The sequence below is a fragment of the Diplotaxodon limnothrissa genome, linkage group LG11 (genome assembly GCF_057381915.1).
Source record: "Diplotaxodon limnothrissa isolate DT_005_m linkage group LG11, D_limnothrissa_male_GT1.1, whole genome shotgun sequence".
Taxonomy (NCBI): domain Eukaryota; kingdom Metazoa; phylum Chordata; class Actinopteri; order Cichliformes; family Cichlidae; genus Diplotaxodon; species Diplotaxodon limnothrissa.
In genome coordinates, this window is record NC_140606.1 from 2,646,517 (window position 1) to 2,671,304 (window position 24,788).

Genomic DNA, 24,788 nt, shown 5'->3' on the forward strand with positions numbered 1-24,788 from the left:
TGTGATTATGCGCAGAGGTCCACCCGACGAGCCAACCTCAGATCTCCACGCAAGCACACATGAATGCACATACATTTGCACACATCCAGAGATAAACTCCCCCTCAGAAACCAAATTTCAAGAAATCCAGCCGTGGCAATGCTTGCACACACATGTGATTATGCGCAGAGGTCCACCCTACCAGCCAACCTCAGATCTCCACGCAAGCACAGATGAATGCACATACATTTGCACACATCCAGAGATAAACTCCCCCTCAGAAACCAAATTTCAAGAAATCCAGCCGTGGCAATGCTTGCACACACATGTGATTATGCGCAGAGGTCCACCCTACCGGCCGACCTCAGATCTCAGCGCAGGAACACATGAATGCACATACATTTGCACACATCCAGAGATAAACTCCCCCTCAGAAACCAAATTCCAAGAAATCGAGCCGTGGCAATGCTTGCACACACATGTGATTATGCGCAGAGGTCCACCCTACCAGCCAACCTCAGATCTCCACGCAGGCACACATGAATGCACATATATTTGCACACATCCAGAGATAAACTCCCCTTCAGAAACCAAATTCCAAGAAATCGAGCCGTGGCAATGCTTGCACACACATGTGATTATGCGCAGAGGTCCACCCTACCAGCCAACCTCAGATCTCCACGCAAGCACAGATGAATGCACATACATTTGCACACATCCAGAGATAAACTCCCCTTCAGAAACCAAATTCCAAGAAATCGAGCCGTGGCAATGCTTGCACACACATGTGATTATGCGCAGAGGTCCACCGTACCAGCCAACCTCAGATCTCAACGCAGGAACACATGAATGCACATACATTTGCACACATCCAGAGATAAACTCCCCAAGAGAAACCAAATTCCAAGAAATCGAGCCGTGGCAATGTTTGCACACACATGTGATTATGCGCAGAGGTCCACCCTACCAGCCGACCTCAGGTCTCAACGCAGGAACACATGAATGCACATATATTTGCACACATCCAGAGATAAACTCACCCCAAAGAAACCAAATTCCAAGAAATCGAGCCGTGGCAATGTTTGCACACACATGTGATTATGCACAGAGGTACACCCTGCCAGCAAACCTCAGATCTACACGCAGGCACACATGAATGCACATACATTTGCACACATCCAGAGATAAACTCACCCCAAAGAATCCAAATTCCAAAAAATCGAGCCGTGGCAATGCTTGCACACACATGTGATTATGCGCAGAGGTCCACCCTACCAGCCAACCTCAGATCTCAACGCAGGAACACATGAATGCACATACATTTGCACACATTCAGAGATAAACTCACCCCAAAGAATCCAAATTCCAAAAAATCGAGCCGTGGCAATGCTTGCACACACATGTTATTATGCGCAGAGGTCCACCCTACCAGCCAACCTCAGATCTCCACGCAAGCACACATGAATGCACATACATTTGCACACATCCAGAGATAAACTCACCAAGAGAAACCAAATTCCAAGAAATCGAGCCGTGGCAATGCTTGCACACACATGTGATTATGCGCAGAGGTCCACCCTACCAGCCGACCTCAGCTCTCAGCGCAGGAACACATGAATGCACATACATTTGCACACATCCAGAGATAAACTCCCCAAGAGAAACCAAATTCCAAGAAATCGAGCCGTGGCAATGTTTGCACACACATGTGATTATGCGCAGAGGTCCACCCTACCAGCCCACCTCAGATCTCCACGCAAGCACACATGAATGCACATACATTTGCACACATCCAGAGATAAACTCCCCTTCAGAAACCAAATTCCAAGAAATCGAGCCGTGGCAATGCTTGCACACACATGTGATTATGCGCAGAGGTCCACCCTACCAGCCCACCTCAGATCTCCACGCAAGCACACATGAATGCACATACATTTGCACACATCCAGAGATAAACTCCCCTTCAGAAACCAAATTCCAAGAAATCGAGCCGTGGCAATGCTTGCACACACATGTGATTATGCGCAGAGGTCCACCCTACCAGTCAACCTCAGATCTCAACGCAGGAACACATGAATGCACATACATTTGCACACATCCAGAGATAAACTCCCCTTCAGAAACCAAATTCCAAGAAATCGAGCCGTGGCAATGCTTGCACACACATGTGATTATGCGCAGAGGTCCACCCTACCAGCCAACCTCAGATCTCAGCGCAGGAACACATGAATGCACATACATTTGCACACATCCAGAGATAAACTCGCCAAGAGAAACCAAATTCCAAGAAATCGAGCCGTGGCAATGCTTGCACACACATGTGATTATGCGCAGAGGTCCACCCTACCAGCCAACCTCAGATCTACACGCAAGCACACATGAATGCACATACATTTGCACACATCCAGAGATAAACTCACCCCAAAGAATCCAAATTCCAAGAAATCGAGCCGTGGCAATGCTTGCACACACATGTGATTATGCGCAGAGGTCCACCCTACCAGCCGACCTCAGCTCTCAGCGCAGGAACACATGAATGCACATACATTTGCACACATCCAGAGATAAACTCCCCAAGAGAAACCAAATTCCAAGAAATCGAGCCGTGGCAATGTTTGCACACACATGTGATTATGCGCAGAGGTCCACCCTGCCAGCCAACCTCAGATCTACACGCAGGCACACATGAATGCACATACATTTGCACACATCCAGAGATAAACTCACCCCAAAGAATCCAAATTCCAAAAAATCGAGCCGTGGCAATGCTTGCACACACATGTGATTATGCGCAGAGGTCCACCCTACCAGCCAACCTCAGATCTCAACGCAGGAACACATGAATGCACATACATTTGCACACATTCAGAGATAAACTCACCCCAAAGAATCCAAATTCCAAAAAATCGAGCCGTGGCAATGCTTGCACACACATGTTATTATGCGCAGAGGTCCACCCTACCAGCCAACCTCAGATCTCCACGCAAGCACACATGAATGCACATACATTTGCACACATCCAGAGATAAACTCACCAAGAGAAACCAAATTCCAAGAAATCGAGCCGTGGCAATGCTTGCACACACATGTGATTATGCGCAGAGGTCCACCCTACCAGCCAACCTCAGATCTCAACGGAGGAACACATGAATGCACATACATTTGGACACATCCAGAAATAAACTCCCCCAGAGAAACCAAATTCCAAGATATCCAGAAATGGAAATGTTTTCACACACATGTGATTATGCGCAGAGGTCCACCCTACCAGCCAACCTCAGAGCTCAACGCAAGAACACATGAATGCACATACATTTGCACACATTCAGAGATAAACTCCCCCTCAGAAACCAAATTCCAAGAAATCGAGCCGTGGCAATGCTTGCACACACATGTGATTATGCGCAGAGGTCCACCCTACCAGCCAACCTCAGATCTCCACGCAATCACAGATGAATGCACATACATTTGCACACATCCAGAGATAAACTCCCCCTCAGAAACCAAATTTCAAGAAATCGAGCCGTGGCAATGCTTGCACACACATGTGATTATGCGCAGAGGTCCACCCTACCAGCCGACCTCAGATCTCAGCGCAGGAACACATGAATGCACATACATTTGCACACATCCAGAGATAAACTCGCCAAGAGAAACCAAATTCCAAGATATCCAGAAATGGAAATGTTTGCACACACATGTGATTATGCGCAGAGGTCCACCCTACCAGCCAACCTCAGATCTCAACGCAGGAACACATGAATGCACATACATTTGCACACATCCAGAGATAAACTCCCCCTCAGAAACCAAATTCCAAGATATCCAGAAATGTCAATGTTTGCACACACGTGTGATTATGCGCAGAGGTCCACCCTACCAGCCCACCTCAGATCTCCACGCAAGCACACATGAATGCACATACATTTGCACACATCCAGAGATAAACTCCCCTTCAGAAACCAAATTCCAAGAAATCGAGCCGTGGCAATGCTTGCACACACATGTGATTATGCGCAGAGGTCCACCCTACCAGTCAACCTCAGATCTCAACGCAGGAACACATGAATGCACATACATTTGCACACATCCAGAGATAAACTCCCCTTCAGAAACCAAATTCCAAGAAATCGAGCCGTGGCAATGCTTGCACACACATGTGATTATGCGCAGAGGTCCACCCTACCAGCCAACCTCAGATCTCAGCGCAGGAACACATGAATGCACATACATTTGCACACATCCAGAGATAAACTCGCCAAGAGAAACCAAATTCCAAGAAATCGAGCCGTGGCAATGCTTGCACACACATGTGATTATGCGCAGAGGTCCACCCTACCAGCCAACCTCAGATCTACACGCAAGCACACATGAATGCACATACATTTGCACACATCCAGAGATAAAGTCACCCCAAAGAATCCAAATTCCAAGAAATCGAGCCGTGGCAATGCTTGCACACACATGTGATTATGCGCAGAGGTCCACCCTACCAGCCGACCTCAGATCTCAGCGCAGGAACACATGAATGCACATACATTTGCACACATCCAGAGATAAACTCCCCAAGAGAAACCAAATTCCAAGAAATCGAGCCGTGGCAATGTTTGCACACACATGTGATTATGCGCAGAGGTCCACCCTACCAGCCGACCTCAGGTGTCAACGCAGGAACACATGAATGCACATATATTTGCACACATCCAGAGATAAACTCACCCCAAAGAAACCAAATTGCAAGAAATCCAGCCGTGGCAATGCTTGCACACACATGTGATTATGCGCAGAGGTACACCCTACCAGCCAACCTCAGATCTCAACGCAGGAACACATGAATGCACATACATTTGCACACATCCAGAGATAAACTCCCCCTCAGAAACCAAATTCCAAGAAATCGAGCCGTGGCAATGCTTTCACACACATGTGATTATGCGCAGAGGTCCACCCTACCAGCCAACCTCAGATCTCCACGCAGGCACACATGAATGCACATACATTTGCACACATTCAGAGATAAACTCACCCCAAAGAATCCAAATTCCAAAAAATCGAGCCGTGGCAATGCTTGCACACACATGTTATTATGCGCAGAGGTCCACCCTACCAGCCAACCTCAGATCTCCACGCAAGCACACATGAATGCACATACATTTGCACACATCCAGAGATAAACTCACCAAGAGAAACCAAATTCCAAGAAATCGAGCCGTGGCAATGCTTGCACACACATGTGATTATGCGCAGAGGTCCACCCTACCAGCCAACCTCAGATCTCAACGGAGGAACACATGAATGCACATACATTTGGACACATCCAGAAATAAACTCCCCCAGAGAAACCAAATTCCAAGATATCCAGAAATGGAAATGTTTTCACACACATGTGATTATGCGCAGAGGTCCACCCTACCAGCCAACCTCAGAGCTCAACGCAAGAACACATGAATGCACATACATTTGCACACATTCAGAGATAAACTCCCCCTCAGAAACCAAATTCCAAGAAATCGAGCCGTGGCAATGCTTGCACACACATGTGATTATGCGCAGAGGTCCACCCTACCAGCCAACCTCAGATCTCAGCGCAGGAACACATGAATGCACATACATTTGCACACATCCAGAAATAAACTCCCCAAGAGAAACCAAGTTCCAAGATATCCAGAAATGGAAATGTTTGCACACACATGTGATTATGCGCAGAGGTCCACCCTACCAGCCAACCTCAGATCTCAACGCAGGAACACATGAATGCACATACATTTGCACACATCCAGAGATAAACTCGCCAAGAGAAACCAAATTCCAAGATATCCAGAAATGGAAATGTTTGCACACACATGTGATTATGCGCAGAGGTCCACCCTACCAGCCAACCTCAGATCTCAACGCAGGAACACATGAATGCACATACATTTGCACACATCCAGAGATAAACTCGCCAAGAGAAACCAAATTCCAAGATATCCAGAAATGTAAATGTTTGCACACACGTGTGATTATGCGCAGAGGTCCACCCTACCAGCCAACCGCAGATCTACACGCAAGCACACATGAATGCACATATATTTGCACACATCCAGAGATAAACTCCCCTTCAGAAACCAAATTCCAAGAAATCGAGCTGTGGCAATGCTTGCACACACATGTGATTATGCGCAGAGGTCCACCCTACCAGCCCACCTCAGATCTCCACGCAAGCACACATGAATGCACATACATTTGCACACATCCAGAGATAAACTCCCCTTCAGAAACCAAATTCCAAGAAATCCAGCCGTGGCAATGCTTGCACACACATGTAATTATGTGCAGAGGTCCACCCTACCAGCCAACCTCAGATCTCAACGCAGGAACACATGAATGCACATACATTTGCACACATCCAGAGATAAACTCACCCCAAACTAAACCAAATTCCAAGAAATCGAGCCGTGGCAATGTTTGCACACACATGTGATTATGCGCAGAGGTACACCCTACCAGCCAACCTCAGATCTACACGCAGGCACACATGAATGCACATACATTTGCACACATCCAGAGATAAACTCACCCCAAAGAATCCAAATTCCAAGAAATCGAGCCGTGGCAATGCTTGCACATACATGTGATTATGCGCAGAGGTCCACCCTACCAGCCAACCTCAGATCTCCACGCAAGCACACATGAATGCACATACATTTGCACACATCCAGAGATAAACTCCCCAACAGAAACCAAATTCCAAGAAATCGAGCCGTGGCAATGCTTGCACACACATGTGATTATACGCAGAGGTACACCCTACCAGCCAACCTCAGATCTACACGCAGGAACACATGAATGCACATACATTTGCACACATCCAGAAATAAACTCCCCAAGAGAAACCAAATTCCAAGATATCCAGAAATGGAAATGTTTGCACACACATGTGATTATGCGCAGAGGTCCACCCTACCAGCCAACCTCAGATCTCAACGCAGGAACACATGAATGCACATACATTTGCACACATCCAGAGATAAACTCGCCAAGAGAAACCAAATTCCAAGATATCCAGAAATGTAAATGTTTGCACACACGTGTGATTATGCGCAGAGGTCCACCCTACCAGCCAACCGCAGATCTACACGCAAGCACACATGAATGCACATATATTTGCACACATCCAGAGATAAACTCCCCTTCAGAAACCAAATTCCAAGAAATCGAGCTGTGGCAATGCTTGCACACACATGTGATTATGCGCAGAGGTCCACCCTACCAGCCCACCTCAGATCTCCACGCAAGCACACATGAATGCACATACATTTGCACACATCCAGAGATAAACTCCCCTTCAGAAACCAAATTCCAAGAAATCCAGCCGTGGCAATGCTTGCACACACATGTAATTATGTGCAGAGGTCCACCCTACCAGCCAACCTCAGATCTCAACGCAGGAACACATGAATGCACATACATTTGCACACATCCATAGATAAACTCACCCCAAACTAAACCAAATTCCAAGAAATCGAGCCGTGGCAATGTTTGCACACACATGTGATTATGCGCAGAGGTACACCCTACCAGCCAACCTCAGATCTACACGCAGGCACACATGAATGCACATACATTTGCACACATCCAGAGATAAACTCCCCCTCAGAAACCAAATTCCAAGAAATCGAGCTGTGGCAATGCTTGCACACACATGTGATTATGCGCAGAGGTCCACCCTACCAGCCAACCTCAGATCTCCACGCAAGCACACATGAATGCACATACATTTGCACACATCCAGAGATAAACTCACCCCAAAGAATCCAAATTCCAAGAAATCGAGCCGTGGCAATGCTTGCACATACATGTGATTATGCGCAGAGGTCCACCCTACCAGCCAACCTCAGATCTCCACGCAAGCACACATGAATGCACATACATTTGCACACATCCAGAGATAAACTCCCCAACAGAAACCAAATTCCAAGAAATCGAGCCGTGGCAATGCTTGCACACACATGTGATTATACGCAGAGGTACACCCTACCAGCCAACCTCAGATCTACACGCAGGAACACATGAATGCACATATATTTGCACACATCCAGAGATAAACTCCCCCTCAGAAACCAAATTCCAAGATATCCAGAAATGGAAATGTTTGCACACACATGTAATTATGCGCAGAGGTCCACCCTACCAGCCAACCTCAGATCTCAACGCAGGAACACATGAATGCACATACATTTGCACACATCAAGAGATAAACTCCCCCTCAGAAACCAAATTCCAAGAAATCGAGCTGTGGCAATGCTTGCACACACATGTGATTATGCGCAGAGGTCCACCCTACCAGCCAACCTCAGATCTCCACGCAAGCACACATGAATGCACATACATTTGCACACATCCAGAGATAAACTCCCCTTCAGAAACCAAATTCCAAGAAATCGAGCCGTGGCAATGCTTGCACACACATGTGATTATGCGCAGAGGTCCACCCTACCAGCCGACCTCAGATCTCAGCGCAGGAACACATGAATGCACATACATTTGCACACATCCAGAGATAAACTCACCCCAAAGAAACCAAATTCCAAGAAATCGAGCCGTGGCAATGCTTGCACACACATGTGATTATGCGCAGAGGTCCACCCTACCAGTCAACCTCAGATCTCAACGCAGGAACACATGAATGCACATACATTTGCACACATCCAGAGATAAACTCCCCTTCAGAAACCAAATTCCAAGAAATCGAGCCGTGGCAATGCTTGCACACACATGTGATTATGCGCAGAGGTCCACCCTACCAGCCAACCTCAGATCTCAGCGCAGGAACACATGAATGCACATACATTTGCACACATCCAGAGATAAACTCGCCAAGAGAAACCAAATTCCGAGAAATCGAGCCGTGGCAATGCTTGCACACACATGTGATTATGCGCAGAGGTCCACCCGACGAGCCAACCTCAGATCTCCACGCAAGCACACATGAATGCACATACATTTGCACACATCCAGAGATAAACTCCCCTTCAGAAACCAAATTCCAAGAAATCGAGCCGTGGCAATGCTTGCACACACATGTGATTATGCGCAGAGGTCCACCCTACCAGCCAACCTCAGATCTCAACGGAGGAACACATGAATGCACATACATTTGGACACATCCAGAAATAAACTCCCCCAGAGAAACCAAATTCCAAGATATCCAGAAATGGAAATGTTTTCACACACATGTGATTATGCGCAGAGGTCCACCCTACCAGCCAACCTCAGAGCTCAACGCAAGAACACATGAATGCACATACATTTGCACACATTCAGAGATAAACTCCCCCTCAGAAACCAAATTCCAAGAAATCGAGCCGTGGCAATGCTTGCACACACATGTGATATGCGCAGAGGTCCACCCTACCAGCCAACCTCAGATCTCCACGCAATCACAGATGAATGCACATACATTTGCACACATCCAGAGATAAACTCCCCCTCAGAAACCAAATTTCAAGAAATCGAGCCGTGGCAATGCTTGCACACACATGTGATTATGCGCAGAGGTCCACCCTACCAGCCAACCTCAGATCTCAGCGCAGGAACACATGAATGCACATACATTTGCACACATCCAGAAATAAACTCCCCAAGAGAAACCAAATTCCAAGATATCCAGAAATGGAAATGTTTGCACACACATGTGATTATGCGCAGAGGTCCACCCTACCAGCCAACCTCAGATCTCAACGCAGGAACACATGAATGCACATACATTAGCACACATCCAGAGATAAACTCGCCAAGAGAAACCAAATTCCAAGATATCCAGAAATGGAAATGTTTGCACACACATGTGATTATGCGCAGAGGTCCACCCTACCAGCCAACCTCAGATCTCAACGCAGGAACACATGAATGCACATACATTTGCACACATCCAGAGATAAACTCGCCAAGAGAAACCAAATTCCAAGATATCCAGAAATGTAAATGTTTGCACACACGTGTGATTATGCGCAGAGGTCCACCCTACCAGCCAACCGCAGATCTACACGCAAGCACACATGAATGCACATATATTTGCACACATCCAGAGATAAACTCCCCTTCAGAAACCAAATTCCAAGAAATCGAGCTGTGGCAATGCTTGCACACACATGTGATTATGCGCAGAGGTCCACCCTACCAGCCCACCTCAGATCTCCACGCAAGCACACATGAATGCACATACATTTGCACACATCCAGAGATAAACTCCCCTTCAGAAACCAAATTCCAAGAAATCCAGCCGTGGCAATGCTTGCACACACATGTAATTATGTGCAGAGGTCCACCCTACCAGCCAACCTCAGATCTCAACGCAGGAACACATGAATGCACATACATTTGCACACATCCATAGATAAACTCACCCCAAACTAAACCAAATTCCAAGAAATCGAGCCGTGGCAATGTTTGCACACACATGTGATTATGCGCAGAGGTACACCCTACCAGCCAACCTCAGATCTACACGCAGGCACACATGAATGCACATACATTTGCACACATCCAGAGATAAACTCCCCCTCAGAAACCAAATTCCAAGAAATCGAGCTGTGGCAATGCTTGCACACACATGTGATTATGTGCAGAGGTCCACCCTACCAGCCAACCTCAGATCTCCACGCAAGCACACATGAATGCACATACATTTGCACACATCCAGAGATAAACTCACCCCAAAGAATCCAAATTCCAAGAAATCGAGCCGTGGCAATGCTTGCACATACATGTGATTATGCGCAGAGGTCCACCCTACCAGCCAACCTCAGATCTCCACGCAAGCACACATGAATGCACATACATTTGCACACATCCAGAGATAAACTCCCCAACAGAAACCAAATTCCAAGAAATCGAGCCGTGGCAATGCTTGCACACACATGTGATTATACGCAGAGGTACACCCTACCAGCCAACCTCAGATCTACACGCAGGAACACATGAATGCACATATATTTGCACACATCCAGAGATAAACTCCCCCTCAGAAACCAAATTCCAAGATATCCAGAAATGGAAATGTTTGCACACACATGTAATTATGCGCAGAGGTCCACCCTACCAGCCAACCTCAGATCTCAACGCAGGAACACATGAATGCACATACATTTGCACACATCAAGAGATAAACTCCCCCTCAGAAACCAAATTCCAAGAAATCGAGCTGTGGCAATGCTTGCACACACATGTGATTATGCGCAGAGGTCCACCCTACCAGCCAACCTCAGATCTCCACGCAAGCACACATGAATGCACATACATTTGCACACATCCAGAGATAAACTCCCCTTCAGAAACCAAATTCCAAGAAATCGAGCCGTGGCAATGCTTGCACACACATGTGATTATGCGCAGAGGTCCACCCTACCAGCCAACCTCAGATCTCAGCGCAGGAACACATGAATGCACATACATTTGCACACATCCAGAGATAAACTCACCCCAAAGAAACCAAATTCCAAGAAATCGAGCCGTGGCAATGCTTGCACACACATGTGATTATGCGCAGAGGTCCACCCTACCAGTCAACCTCAGATCTCAACGCAGGAACACATGAATGCACATACATTTGCACACATCCAGAGATAAACTCCCCTTCAGAAACCAAATTCCAAGAAATCGAGCCGTGGCAATGCTTGCACACACATGTGATTATGCGCAGAGGTCCACCCTACCAGCCAACCTCAGATCTCAGCGCAGGAACACATGAATGCACATACATTTGCACACATCCAGAGATAAACTCGCCAAGAGAAACCAAATTCCAAGAAATCGAGCCGTGGCAATGCTTGCACACACATGTGATTATGCGCAGAGGTCCACCCTACCAGCCCACCTCAGATCTCCACGCAAGCACACATGAATGCACATACATTTGCACACATCCAGAGATAAACTCCCCTTCAGAAACCAAATTCCAAGAAATCCAGCCGTGGCAATGCTTGCACACACATGTAATTATGTGCAGAGGTCCACCCTACCAGCCAACCTCAGATCTCAACGCAGGAACACATGAATGCACATACATTTGCACACATCCATAGATAAACTCACCCCAAACTAAACCAAATTCCAAGAAATCGAGCCGTGGCAATGTTTGCACACACATGTGATTATGCGCAGAGGTACACCCTACCAGCCAACCTCAGATCTACACGCAGGCACACATGAATGCACATACATTTGCACACATCCAGAGATAAACTCCCCCTCAGAAACCAAATTCCAAGAAATCGAGCTGTGGCAATGCTTGCACACACATGTGATTATGCGCAGAGGTCCACCCTACCAGCCAACCTCAGATCTCCACGCAAGCACACATGAATGCACATACATTTGCACACATCCAGAGATAAACTCACCCCAAAGAATCCAAATTCCAAGAAATCGAGCCGTGGCAATGCTTGCACATACATGTGATTATGCGCAGAGGTCCACCCTACCAGCCAACCTCAGATCTCCACGCAAGCACACATGAATGCACATACATTTGCACACATCCAGAGATAAACTCCCCAACAGAAACCAAATTCCAAGAAATCGAGCCGTGGCAATGCTTGCACACACATGTGATTATACGCAGAGGTACACCCTACCAGCCAACCTCAGATCTACACGCAGGAACACATGAATGCACATATATTTGCACACATCCAGAGATAAACTCCCCCTCAGAAACCAAATTCCAAGATATCCAGAAATGGAAATGTTTGCACACACATGTAATTATGCGCAGAGGTCCACCCTACCAGCCAACCTCAGATCTCAACGCAGGAACACATGAATGCACATACATTTGCACACATCAAGAGATAAACTCCCCCTCAGAAACCAAATTCCAAGAAATCGAGCTGTGGCAATGCTTGCACACACATGTGATTATGCGCAGAGGTCCACCCTACCAGCCAACCTCAGATCTCCACGCAAGCACACATGAATGCACATACATTTGCACACATCCAGAGATAAACTCCCCTTCAGAAACCAAATTCCAAGAAATCGAGCCGTGGCAATGCTTGCACACACATGTGATTATGCGCAGAGGTCCACCCTACCAGCCAACCTCAGATCTCAGCGCAGGAACACATGAATGCACATACATTTGCACACATCCAGAGATAAACTCACCCCAAAGAAACCAAATTCCAAGAAATCGAGCCGTGGCAATGCTTGCACACACATGTGATTATGCGCAGAGGTCCACCCTACCAGTCAACCTCAGATCTCAACGCAGGAACACATGAATGCACATACATTTGCACACATCCAGAGATAAACTCCCCTTCAGAAACCAAATTCCAAGAAATCGAGCCGTGGCAATGCTTGCACACACATGTGATTATGCGCAGAGGTCCACCCTAACAGCCAACCTCAGATCTCAGCGCAGGAACACATGAATGCACATACATTTGCACACATCCAGAGATAAACTCGCCAAGAGAAACCAAATTCCGAGAAATCGAGCCGTGGCAATGCTTGCACACACATGTGATTATGCGCAGAGGTCCACCCTACCAGCCAACCTCAGATCTACACGCAAGCACACATGAATGCACATACATTTGCACACATCCAGAGATAAACTCACCCCAAAGAATCCAAATTCCAAGAAATCGAGCCGTGGCAATGCTTGCACACACATGTGATTATGCGCAGAGGTCCACCCTACCAACCGACCTCAGATCTCAGCGCAGGAACACATGAATGCACATACATTTGCACACATCCAGAGATAAACTCCCCCTCAGAAACCAAATTTCAAGAAATCCAGCCGTGGCAATGCTTGCACACACATGTGATTATGCGCAGAGGTCCACCCGACGAGCCAACCTCAGATCTCCACGCAAGCACACATGAATGCACATACATTTGCACACATCCAGAGATAAACTCCCCCTCAGAAACCAAATTTCAAGAAATCCAGCCGTGGCAATGCTTGCACACACATGTGATTATGCGCAGAGGTCCACCCTACCAGCCAACCTCAGATCTCCACGCAGGCACACATGAATGCACATATATTTGCACACATCCAGAGATAAACTCCCCTTCAGAAACCAAATTCCAAGAAATCGAGCCGTGGCAATGCTTGCACACACATGTGATTATGCGCAGAGGTCCACCCTACCAGCCAACCTCAGATCTCCACGCAAGCACAGATGAATGCACATACATTTGCACACATCCAGAGATAAACTCCCCTTCAGAAACCAAATTCCAAGAAATCGAGCCGTGGCAAAGCTTGCACACACATGTGATTATGCGCAGAGGTCCACCCTACCAGCCAACCTCAGATCTCAACGGAGGAACACATGAATGCACATACATTTGGACACATCCAGAAATAAACTCCCCCAGAGAAACCAAATTCCAAGATATCCAGAAATGGAAATGTTTTCACACACATGTGATTATGCGCAGAGGTCCACCCTACCAGCCAACCTCAGAGCTCAACGCAAGAACACATGAATGCACATACATTTGCACACATTCAGAGATAAACTCCCCCTCAGAAACCAAATTCCAAGAAATCGAGCCGTGGCAATGCTTGCACACACATGTGATTATGCGCAGAGGTCCACCCTACCAGCCAACCTCAGATCTCCACGCAATCACAGATGAATGCACATACATTTGCACACATCCAGAGATAAACTCCCCCTCAGAAACCAAATTTCAAGAAATCGAGCCGTGGCAATGCTTGCACACACATGTGATTATGCGCAGAGGTCCACCCTACCAGCCAACCTCAGATCTCAGCGCAGGAACACATGAATGCACATACATTTGCACACATCCAGAAATAAACTCCCCAAGAGAAACCAAATTCCAAGATATCCAGAAATGGAAATGTTTGCACACACATGTGATTATGCGCAGAGGTCCACCCTACCAGCCAACCTCAGATCTCAACGCAGGAACACATGAATGCACATACATTTGCACACATCCAGAGATAAACTCGCCAAGAGAAACCAAATTCCAAGATATCCAGAAATGGAAATGTTTGCACACACATGTGATTATGCGCAGAGGTCCACCCTACCAGCCAACCTCAGATCTCAACGCAGGAACACATGAATGCACATACATTTGCACACATCCAGAGATAAACTCGCCAAGAGAAACCAAATTCCAAGATATCCAGAAATGTAAATGTTTGCACACACGTGTGATTATGCGCAGAGGTCCACCCTACCAGCCAACCGCAGATCTACACGCAAGCACACATGAATGCACATATATTTGCACACATCCAGAGATAAACTCCCCTTCAGAAACCAAATTCCAAGAAATCGAGCTGTGGCAATGCTTGCACACACATGTGATTATGCGCAGAGGTCCACCCTACCAGCCCACCTCAGATCTCCACGCAAGCACACATGAATGCACATACATTTGCACACATCCAGAGATAAACTCCCCTTCAGAAACCAAATTCCAAGAAATCCAGCCGTGGCAATGCTTGCACACACATGTAATTATGTGCAGAGGTCCACCCTACCAGCCAACCTCAGATCTCAACGCAGGAACACATGAATGCACATACATTTGCACACATCCATAGATAAACTCACCCCAAACTAAACCAAATTCCAAGAAATCGAGCCGTGGCAATGTTTGCACACACATGTGATTATGCGCAGAGGTACACCCTACCAGCCAACCTCAGATCTCAACGCAGGAACACATGAATGCACATACATTTGCACACATCCAGAGATAAACTCACCCCAAAGAAACCAAATTCCAAGAAATCGAGCCGTGGCAATGCTTGCACACACATGTGATTATGCGCAGAGGTCCACCCTACCAGTCAACCTCAGATCTCAACGCAGGAACACATGAATGCACATACATTTGCACACATCCAGAGATAAACTCCCCTTCAGAAACCAAATTCCAAGAAATCGAGCCGTGGCAATGCTTGCACACACATGTGATTATGCGCAGAGGTCCACCCTACCAGCCAACCTCAGATCTCAGCGCAGGAACACATGAATGCACATACATTTGCACACATCCAGAGATAAACTCGCCAAGAGAAACCAAATTCCAAGAAATCGAGCCGTGGCAATGCTTGCACACACATGTGATTATGCGCAGAGGTCCACCCTACCAGCCCACCTCAGATCTCCACGCAAGCACACATGAATGCACATACATTTGCACACATCCAGAGATAAACTCCCCTTCAGAAACCAAATTCCAAGAAATCCAGCCGTGGCAATGCTTGCACACACATGTAATTATGTGCAGAGGTCCACCCTACCAGCCAACCTCAGATCTCAACGCAGGAACACATGAATGCACATACATTTGCACACATCCATAGATAAACTCACCCCAAACTAAACCAAATTCCAAGAAATCGAGCCGTGGCAATGTTTGCACACACATGTGATTATGCGCAGAGGTACACCCTACCAGCCAACCTCAGATCTACACGCAGGCACACATGAATGCACATACATTTGCACACATCCAGAGATAAACTCCCCCTCAGAAACCAAATTCCAAGAAATCGAGCTGTGGCAATGCTTGCACACACATGTGATTATGCGCAGAGGTCCACCCTACCAGCCAACCTCAGATCTCCACGCAAGCACACATGAATGCACATACATTTGCACACATCCAGAGATAAACTCACCCCAAAGAATCCAAATTCCAAGAAATCGAGCCGTGGCAATGCTTGCACATACATGTGATTATGCGCAGAGGTCCACCCTACCAGCCAACCTCAGATCTCCACGCAAGCACACATGAATGCACATACATTTGCACACATCCAGAGATAAACTCCCCAACAGAAACCAAATTCCAAGAAATCGAGCCGTGGCAATGCTTGCACACACATGTGATTATACGCAGAGGTACACCCTACCAGCCAACCTCAGATCTACACGCAGGAACACATGAATGCACATATATTTGCACACATCCAGAGATAAACTCCCCCTCAGAAACCAAATTCCAAGATATCCAGAAATGGAAATGTTTGCACACACATGTAATTATGCGCAGAGGTCCACCCTACCAGCCAACCTCAGATCTCAACGCAGGAACACATGAATGCACATACATTTGCACACATCAAGAGATAAACTCCCCCTCAGAAACCAAATTCCAAGAAATCGAGCTGTGGCAATGCTTGCACACACATGTGATTATGCGCAGAGGTCCACCCTACCAGCCAACCTCAGATCTCCACGCAAGCACACATGAATGCACATACATTTGCACACATCCAGAGATAAACTCCCCTTCAGAAACCAAATTCCAAGAAATCGAGCCGTGGCAATGCTTGCACACACATGTGATTATGCGCAGAGGTCCACCCTACCAGCCAACCTCAGATCTCAGCGCAGGAACACATGAATGCACATACATTTGCACACATCCAGAGATAAACTCACCCCAAAGAAACCAAATTCCAAGAAATCGAGCCGTGGCAATGCTTGCACACACATGTGATTATGCGCAGAGGTCCACCCTACCAGTCAACCTCAGATCTCAACGCAGGAACACATGAATGCACATACATTTGCACACATCCAGAGATAAACTCCCCTTCAGAAACCAAATTCCAAGAAATCGAGCCGTGGCAATGCTTGCACACACATGTGATTATGCGCAGAGGTCCACCCTACCAGCCAACCTCAGATCTCAGCGCAGGAACACATGAATGCACATACATTTGCACACATCCAGAGATAAACTCGCCAAGAGAAACCAAATTCCGAGAAATCGAGCCGTGGCAATGCTTGCACACACATGTGATTATGCGCAGAGGTCCACCCTACCAGCCAACCTCAGATCTACACGCAAGCACACATGAATGCACATACATTTGCACACATCCAGAGATAAACTCACCCCAAAGAATCCAAATTCCAAGAAATCGAGCCGTGGCAATGCTTGCACACACATGTGATTATGCGCAGAGGTCCACCCTACCAACCGACCTCAGATCTCAGCGCAGGAACACATGAATGCACATACATTTGCACACATCCAGAGATAAACTCCCCCTCAGAAACCAAATTTCAAGAAATCCAGCCGTGGCAATGCTTGCACACACATGTGATTATGCGCAGAGGTCCACCCGACGAGCCAACCTCAGATCTCCACGCAAGCACACATGAATGCACATACATTTGCACACATCCAGAGATAAACTCCCCCTCAGAAACCAAATTTCAAGAAATCCAGCCGTGGCAATGCTTGCACACACATGTGATTATGCGCAGAGGTCCACCCTACCAGCCAACCTCAGATCTCCACGCAGGCACACATGAATGCACATATATTTGCACACATCCAGAGATAAACTCCCCTTCAGAAACCAAATTCCAAGAAATCGAGCCGTGGCAATGCTTGCACACACATGTGATTATGCGCAGAGGTCCACCCTACCAGCCAACCTCAGATCTCCACGCAAGCACAGATGAATGCACATACATTTGCACACATCCAGAGATAAACTCCCCTTCAGAAACCAAATTCCAAGAAATCGAGCCGTGGCAATGCTTGCACACACATGTGATTATGCGCAGAGGTCCACCCTACCAGCCAACCTCAGATCTCAACGGAGGAACACATGAATGCACATACATTTGGACACATCCAGAAATAAACTCCCCCAGAGAAACCAAATTCCAAGATATCCAGAAATGGAAATGTTTTCACACACATGTGATTATGCGCAGAGGTCCACCCTACCAGCCAACCTCAGAGCTCAACGCAAGAACACATGAATGCACATACATTTGCACACATTCAGAGATAAACTCCCCCTCAGAAACCAAATTCCAAGAAATCGAGCCGTGGCAATGCTTGCACACACATGTGATTATGCGCAGAGGTCCACCCTACCAGCCAACCTCAGATCTCCACGCAATCACAGATGAATGCACATACATTTGCACACATCCAGAGATAAACTCCCCCTCAGAAACCAAATTCCAAGATATCCAGAAATGGAAATGTTTGCACACACATGTGATTATGCGCAGAGGTCCACCCTACCAGCCAACCTCAGATCTCAACGCAGGAACACATGAATGCACATACATTTGCACACATCCAGAGATAAACTCGCCAAGAGAAACCAAATTCCAAGATATCCAGAAATGTAAATGTTTGCACACACGTGTGATTATGCGCAGAGGTCCACCCTACCAGCCAACCGCAGATCTACACGCAAGCACACATGAATGCACATATATTTGCACACATCCAGAGATAAACTCCCCTTCAGAAACCAAATTCCAAGAAATCGAGCTGTGGCAATGCTTGCACACACATGTGATTATGCGCAGAGGTCCACCCTACCAGCCCACCTCAGATCTCCACGCAAGCACACATGAATGCACATACATTTGCACACATCCAGAGATAAACTCCCCTTCAGAAACCAAATTCCAAGAAATCCAGCCGTGGCAATGCTTGCACACACATGTAATTATGTGCAGAGGTCCACCCTACCAGCCAACCTCAGATCTCAACGCAGGAACACATGAATGCACATACATTTGCACACATCCATAGATAAACTCACCCCAAACTAAACCAAATTCCAAGAAATCGAGCCGTGGCAATGTTTGCACACACATGTGATTATGCGCAGAGGTACACCCTACCAGCCAACCTCAGATCTCAACGCAGGAACACATGAATGCACATACATTTGCACACATCCAGAGATAAACTCACCCCAAAGAAACCAAATTCCAAGAAATCGAGCCGTGGCAATGCTTGCACACACATGTGATTATGCGCAGAGGTCCACCCTACCAGTCAACCTCAGATCTCAACGCAGGAACACATGAATGCACATACATTTGCACACATCCAGAGATAAACTCCCCTTCAGAAACCAAATTCCAAGAAATCGAGCCGTGGCAATGCTTGCACACACATGTGATTATGCGCAGAGGTCCACCCTACCAGCCAACCTCAGATCTCAGCGCAGGAACACATGAATGCACATACATTTGCACACATCCAGAGATAAACTCGCCAAGAGAAACCAAATTCCAAGAAATCGAGCCGTGGCAATGCTTGCACACACATGTGATTATGCGCAGAGGTCCACCCTACCAGCCCACCTCAGATCTCCACGCAAGCACACATGAATGCACATACATTTGCACACATCCAGAGATAAACTCCCCTTCAGAAACCAAATTCCAAGAAATCCAGCCGTGGCAATGCTTGCACACACATGTAATTATGTGCAGAGGTCCACCCTACCAGCCAACCTCAGATCTCAACGCAGGAACACATGAATGCACATACATTTGCACACATCCATAGATAAACTCACCCCAAACTAAACCAAATTCCAAGAAATCGAGCCGTGGCAATGTTTGCACACACATGTGATTATGCGCAGAGGTACACCCTACCAGCCAACCTCAGATCTACACGCAGGCACACATGAATGCACATACATTTGCACACATCCAGAGATAAACTCCCCCTCAGAAACCAAATTCCAAGAAATCGAGCTGTGGCAATGCTTGCACACACATGTGATTATGCGCAGAGGTCCACCCTACCAGCCAACCTCAGATCTCCACGCAAGCACACATGAATGCACATACATTTGCACACATCCAGAGATAAACTCACCCCAAAGAATCCAAATTCCAAGAAATCGAGCCGTGGCAATGCTTGCACATACATGTGATTATGCGCAGAGGTCCACCCTACCAGCCAACCTCAGATCTCCACGCAAGCACACATGAATGCACATACATTTGCACACATCCAGAGATAAACTCCCCAACAGAAACCAAATTCCAAGAAATCGAGCCGTGGCAATGCTTGCACACACATGTGATTATACGCAGAGGTACACCCTACCAGCCAACCTCAGATCTACACGCAGGAACACATGAATGCACATATATTTGCACACATCCAGAGATAAACTCCCCCTCAGAAACCAAATTCCAAGATATCCAGAAATGGAAATGTTTGCACACACATGTAATTATGCGCAGAGGTCCACCCTACCAGCCAACCTCAGATCTCAACGCAGGAACACATGAATGCACATACATTTGCACACATCAAGAGATAAACTCCCCCTCAGAAACCAAATTCCAAGAAATCGAGCTGTGGCAATGCTTGCACACACATGTGATTATGCGCAGAGGTCCACCCTACCAGCCAACCTCAGATCTCCACGCAAGCACACATGAATGCACATACATTTGCACACATCCAGAGATAAACTCCCCTTCAGAAACCAAATTCCAAGAAATCGAGCCGTGGCAATGCTTGCACACACATGTGATTATGCGCAGAGGTCCACCCTACCAGCCAACCTCAGATCTCAGCGCAGGAACACATGAATGCACATACATTTGCACACATCCAGAGATAAACTCACCCCAAAGAAACCAAATTCCAAGAAATCGAGCCGTGGCAATGCTTGCACACACATGTGATTATGCGCAGAGGTCCACCCTACCAGTCAACCTCAGATCTCAACGCAGGAACACATGAATGCACATACATTTGCACACATCCAGAGATAAACTCCCCTTCAGAAACCAAATTCCAAGAAATCGAGCCGTGGCAATGCTTGCACACACATGTGATTATGCGCAGAGGTCCACCCTACCAGCCAACCTCAGATCTCAGCGCAGGAACACATGAATGCACATACATTTGCACACATCCAGAGATAAACTCGCCAAGAGAAACCAAATTCCGAGAAATCGAGCCGTGGCAATGCTTGCACACACATGTGATTATGCGCAGAGGTCCACCCTACCAGCCAACCTCAGATCTACACGCAAGCACACATGAATGCACATACATTTGCACACATCCAGAGATAAACTCACCCCAAAGAATCCAAATTCCAAGAAATCGAGCCGTGGCAATGCTTGCACACACATGTGATTATGCGCAGAGGTCCACCCTACCAACCGACCTCAGATCTCAGCGCAGGAACACATGAATGCACATACATTTGCACACATCCAGAGATAAACTCCCCCTCAGAAACCAAATTTCAAGAAATCCAGCCGTGGCAATGCTTGCACACACATGTGATTATGCGCAGAGGTCCACCCGACGAGCCAACCTCAGATCTCCACGCAAGCACACATGAATGCACATACATTTGCACACATCCAGAGATAAACTCCCCCTCAGAAACCAAATTTCAAGAAATCCAGCCGTGGCAATGCTTGCACACACATGTGATTATGCGCAGAGGTCCACCCTACCAGCCAACCTCAGATCTCCACGCAGGCACACATGAATGCACATATATTTGCACACATCCAGAGATAAACTCCCCTTCAGAAACCAAATTCCAAGAAATCGAGCCGTGGCAATGCTTGCACACACATGTGATTATGCGCAGAGGTCCACCCTACCAGCCAACCTCAGATCTCCACGCAAGCACAGATGAATGCACATACATTTGCACACATCCAGAGATAAACTCCCCTTCAGAAACCAAATTCCAAGAAATCGAGCCGTGGCAATGCTTGCACACACATGTGATTATGCGCAGAGGTCCACCCTACCAGCCAACCTCAGATCTCAACGGAGGAACACATGAATGCACATACATTTGGACACATCCAGAAATAAACTCCCCCAGAGAAACCAAATTCCAAGATATCCAGAAATGGAAATGTTTTCACACACATGTGATTATGCGCAGAGGTCCACCCTACCAGCCAACCTCAGAGCTCAACGCAAGAACACATGAATGCACATACATTTGCACACATTCAGAGATAAACTCCCCCTCAGAAACCAAATTCCAAGAAATCGAGCCGTGGCAATGCTTGCACACACATGTGATTATGCGCAGAGGTCCACCCTACCAGCCAACCTCAGATCTCCACGCAATCACAGATGAATGCACATACATTTGCACACATCCAGAGATAAACTCCCCCTCAGAAACCAAATTTCAAGAAATCGAGCCGTGGCAATGCTTGCACACACATGTGATTATGCGCAGAGGTCCACCCTACCAGCCAACCTCAGATCTCAGCGCAGGAACACATGAATGCACATACATTTGCACACATCCAGAAATAAACTCCCCAAGAGAAACCAAATTCCAAGATATCCAGAAATGGAAATGTTTGCACACACATGTGATTATGCGCAGAGGTCCACCCTACCAGCCAACCTCAGATCTCAACGCAGGAACACATGAATGCACATACATTTGCACACATCCAGAGATAAACTCGCCAAGAGAAACCAAATTCCAAGATATCCAGAAATGGAAATGTTTGCACACACATGTGATTATGCGCAGAGGTCCACCCTACCAGCCAACCTCAGATCTCAACGCAGGAACACATGAATGCACATACATTTGCACACATCCAGAGATAAACTCGCCAAGAGAAACCAAATTCCAAGATATCCAGAAATGTAAATGTTTGCACACACGTGTGATTATGCGCAGAGGTCCACCCTACCAGCCAACCGCAGATCTACACGCAAGCACACATGAATGCACATATATTTGCACACATCCAGAGATAAACTCCCCTTCAGAAACCAAATTCCAAGAAATCGAGCTGTGGCAATGCTTGCACACACATGTGATTATGCGCAGAGGTCCACCCTACCAGCCCACCTCAGATCTCCACGCAAGCACACATGAATGCACATACATTTGCACACATCCAGAGATAAACTCCCCTTCAGAAACCAAATTCCAAGAAATCCAGCCGTGGCAATGCTTGCACACACATGTAATTATGTGCAGAGGTCCACCCTACCAGCCAACCTCAGATCTCAACGCAGGAACACATGAATGCACATACATTTGCACACATCCATAGATAAACTCACCCCAAACTAAACCAAATTCCAAGAAATCGAGCCGTGGCAATGTTTGCACACACATGTGATTATGCGCAGAGGTACACCCTACCAGCCAACCTCAGATCTCAACGCAGGAACACATGAATGCACATACATTTGCACACATCCAGAGATAAACTCGCCAAGAGAAACCAAATTCCAAGATATCCAGAAATGGAAATGTTTGCACACACATGTGATTATGCGCAGAGGTCCACCCTACCAGCCAACCTCAGATCTCAACGCAGGAACACATGAATGCACATACATTTGCACACATCCAGAGATAAACTCGCCAAGAGAAACCAAATTCCAAGATATCCAGAAATGTAAATGTTTGCACACACGTGTGATTATGCGCAGAGGTCCACCCTACCAGCCAACCGCAGATCTACACGCAAGCACACATGAATGCACATATATTTGCACACATCCAGAGATAAACTCCCCTTCAGAAACCAAATTCCAAGAAATCGAGCTGTGGCAATGCTTGCACACACATGTGATTATGCGCAGAGGTCCACCCTACCAGCCCACCTCAGATCTCCACGCAAGCACACATGAATGCACATACATTTGCACACATCCAGAGATAAACTCCCCTTCAGAAACCAAATTCCAAGAAATCCAGCCGTGGCAATGCTTGCACACACATGTAATTATGTGCAGAGGTCCACCCTACCAGCCAACCTCAGATCTCAACGCAGGAACACATGAATGCACATACATTTGCACACATCCATAGATAAACTCACCCCAAACTAAACCAAATTCCAAGAAATCGAGCCGTGGCAATGTTTGCACACACATGTGATTATGCGCAGAGGTACACCCTACCAGCCAACCTCAGATCTACACGCAGGCACACATGAATGCACATACATTTGCACACATCCAGAGATAAACTCCCCCTCAGAAAC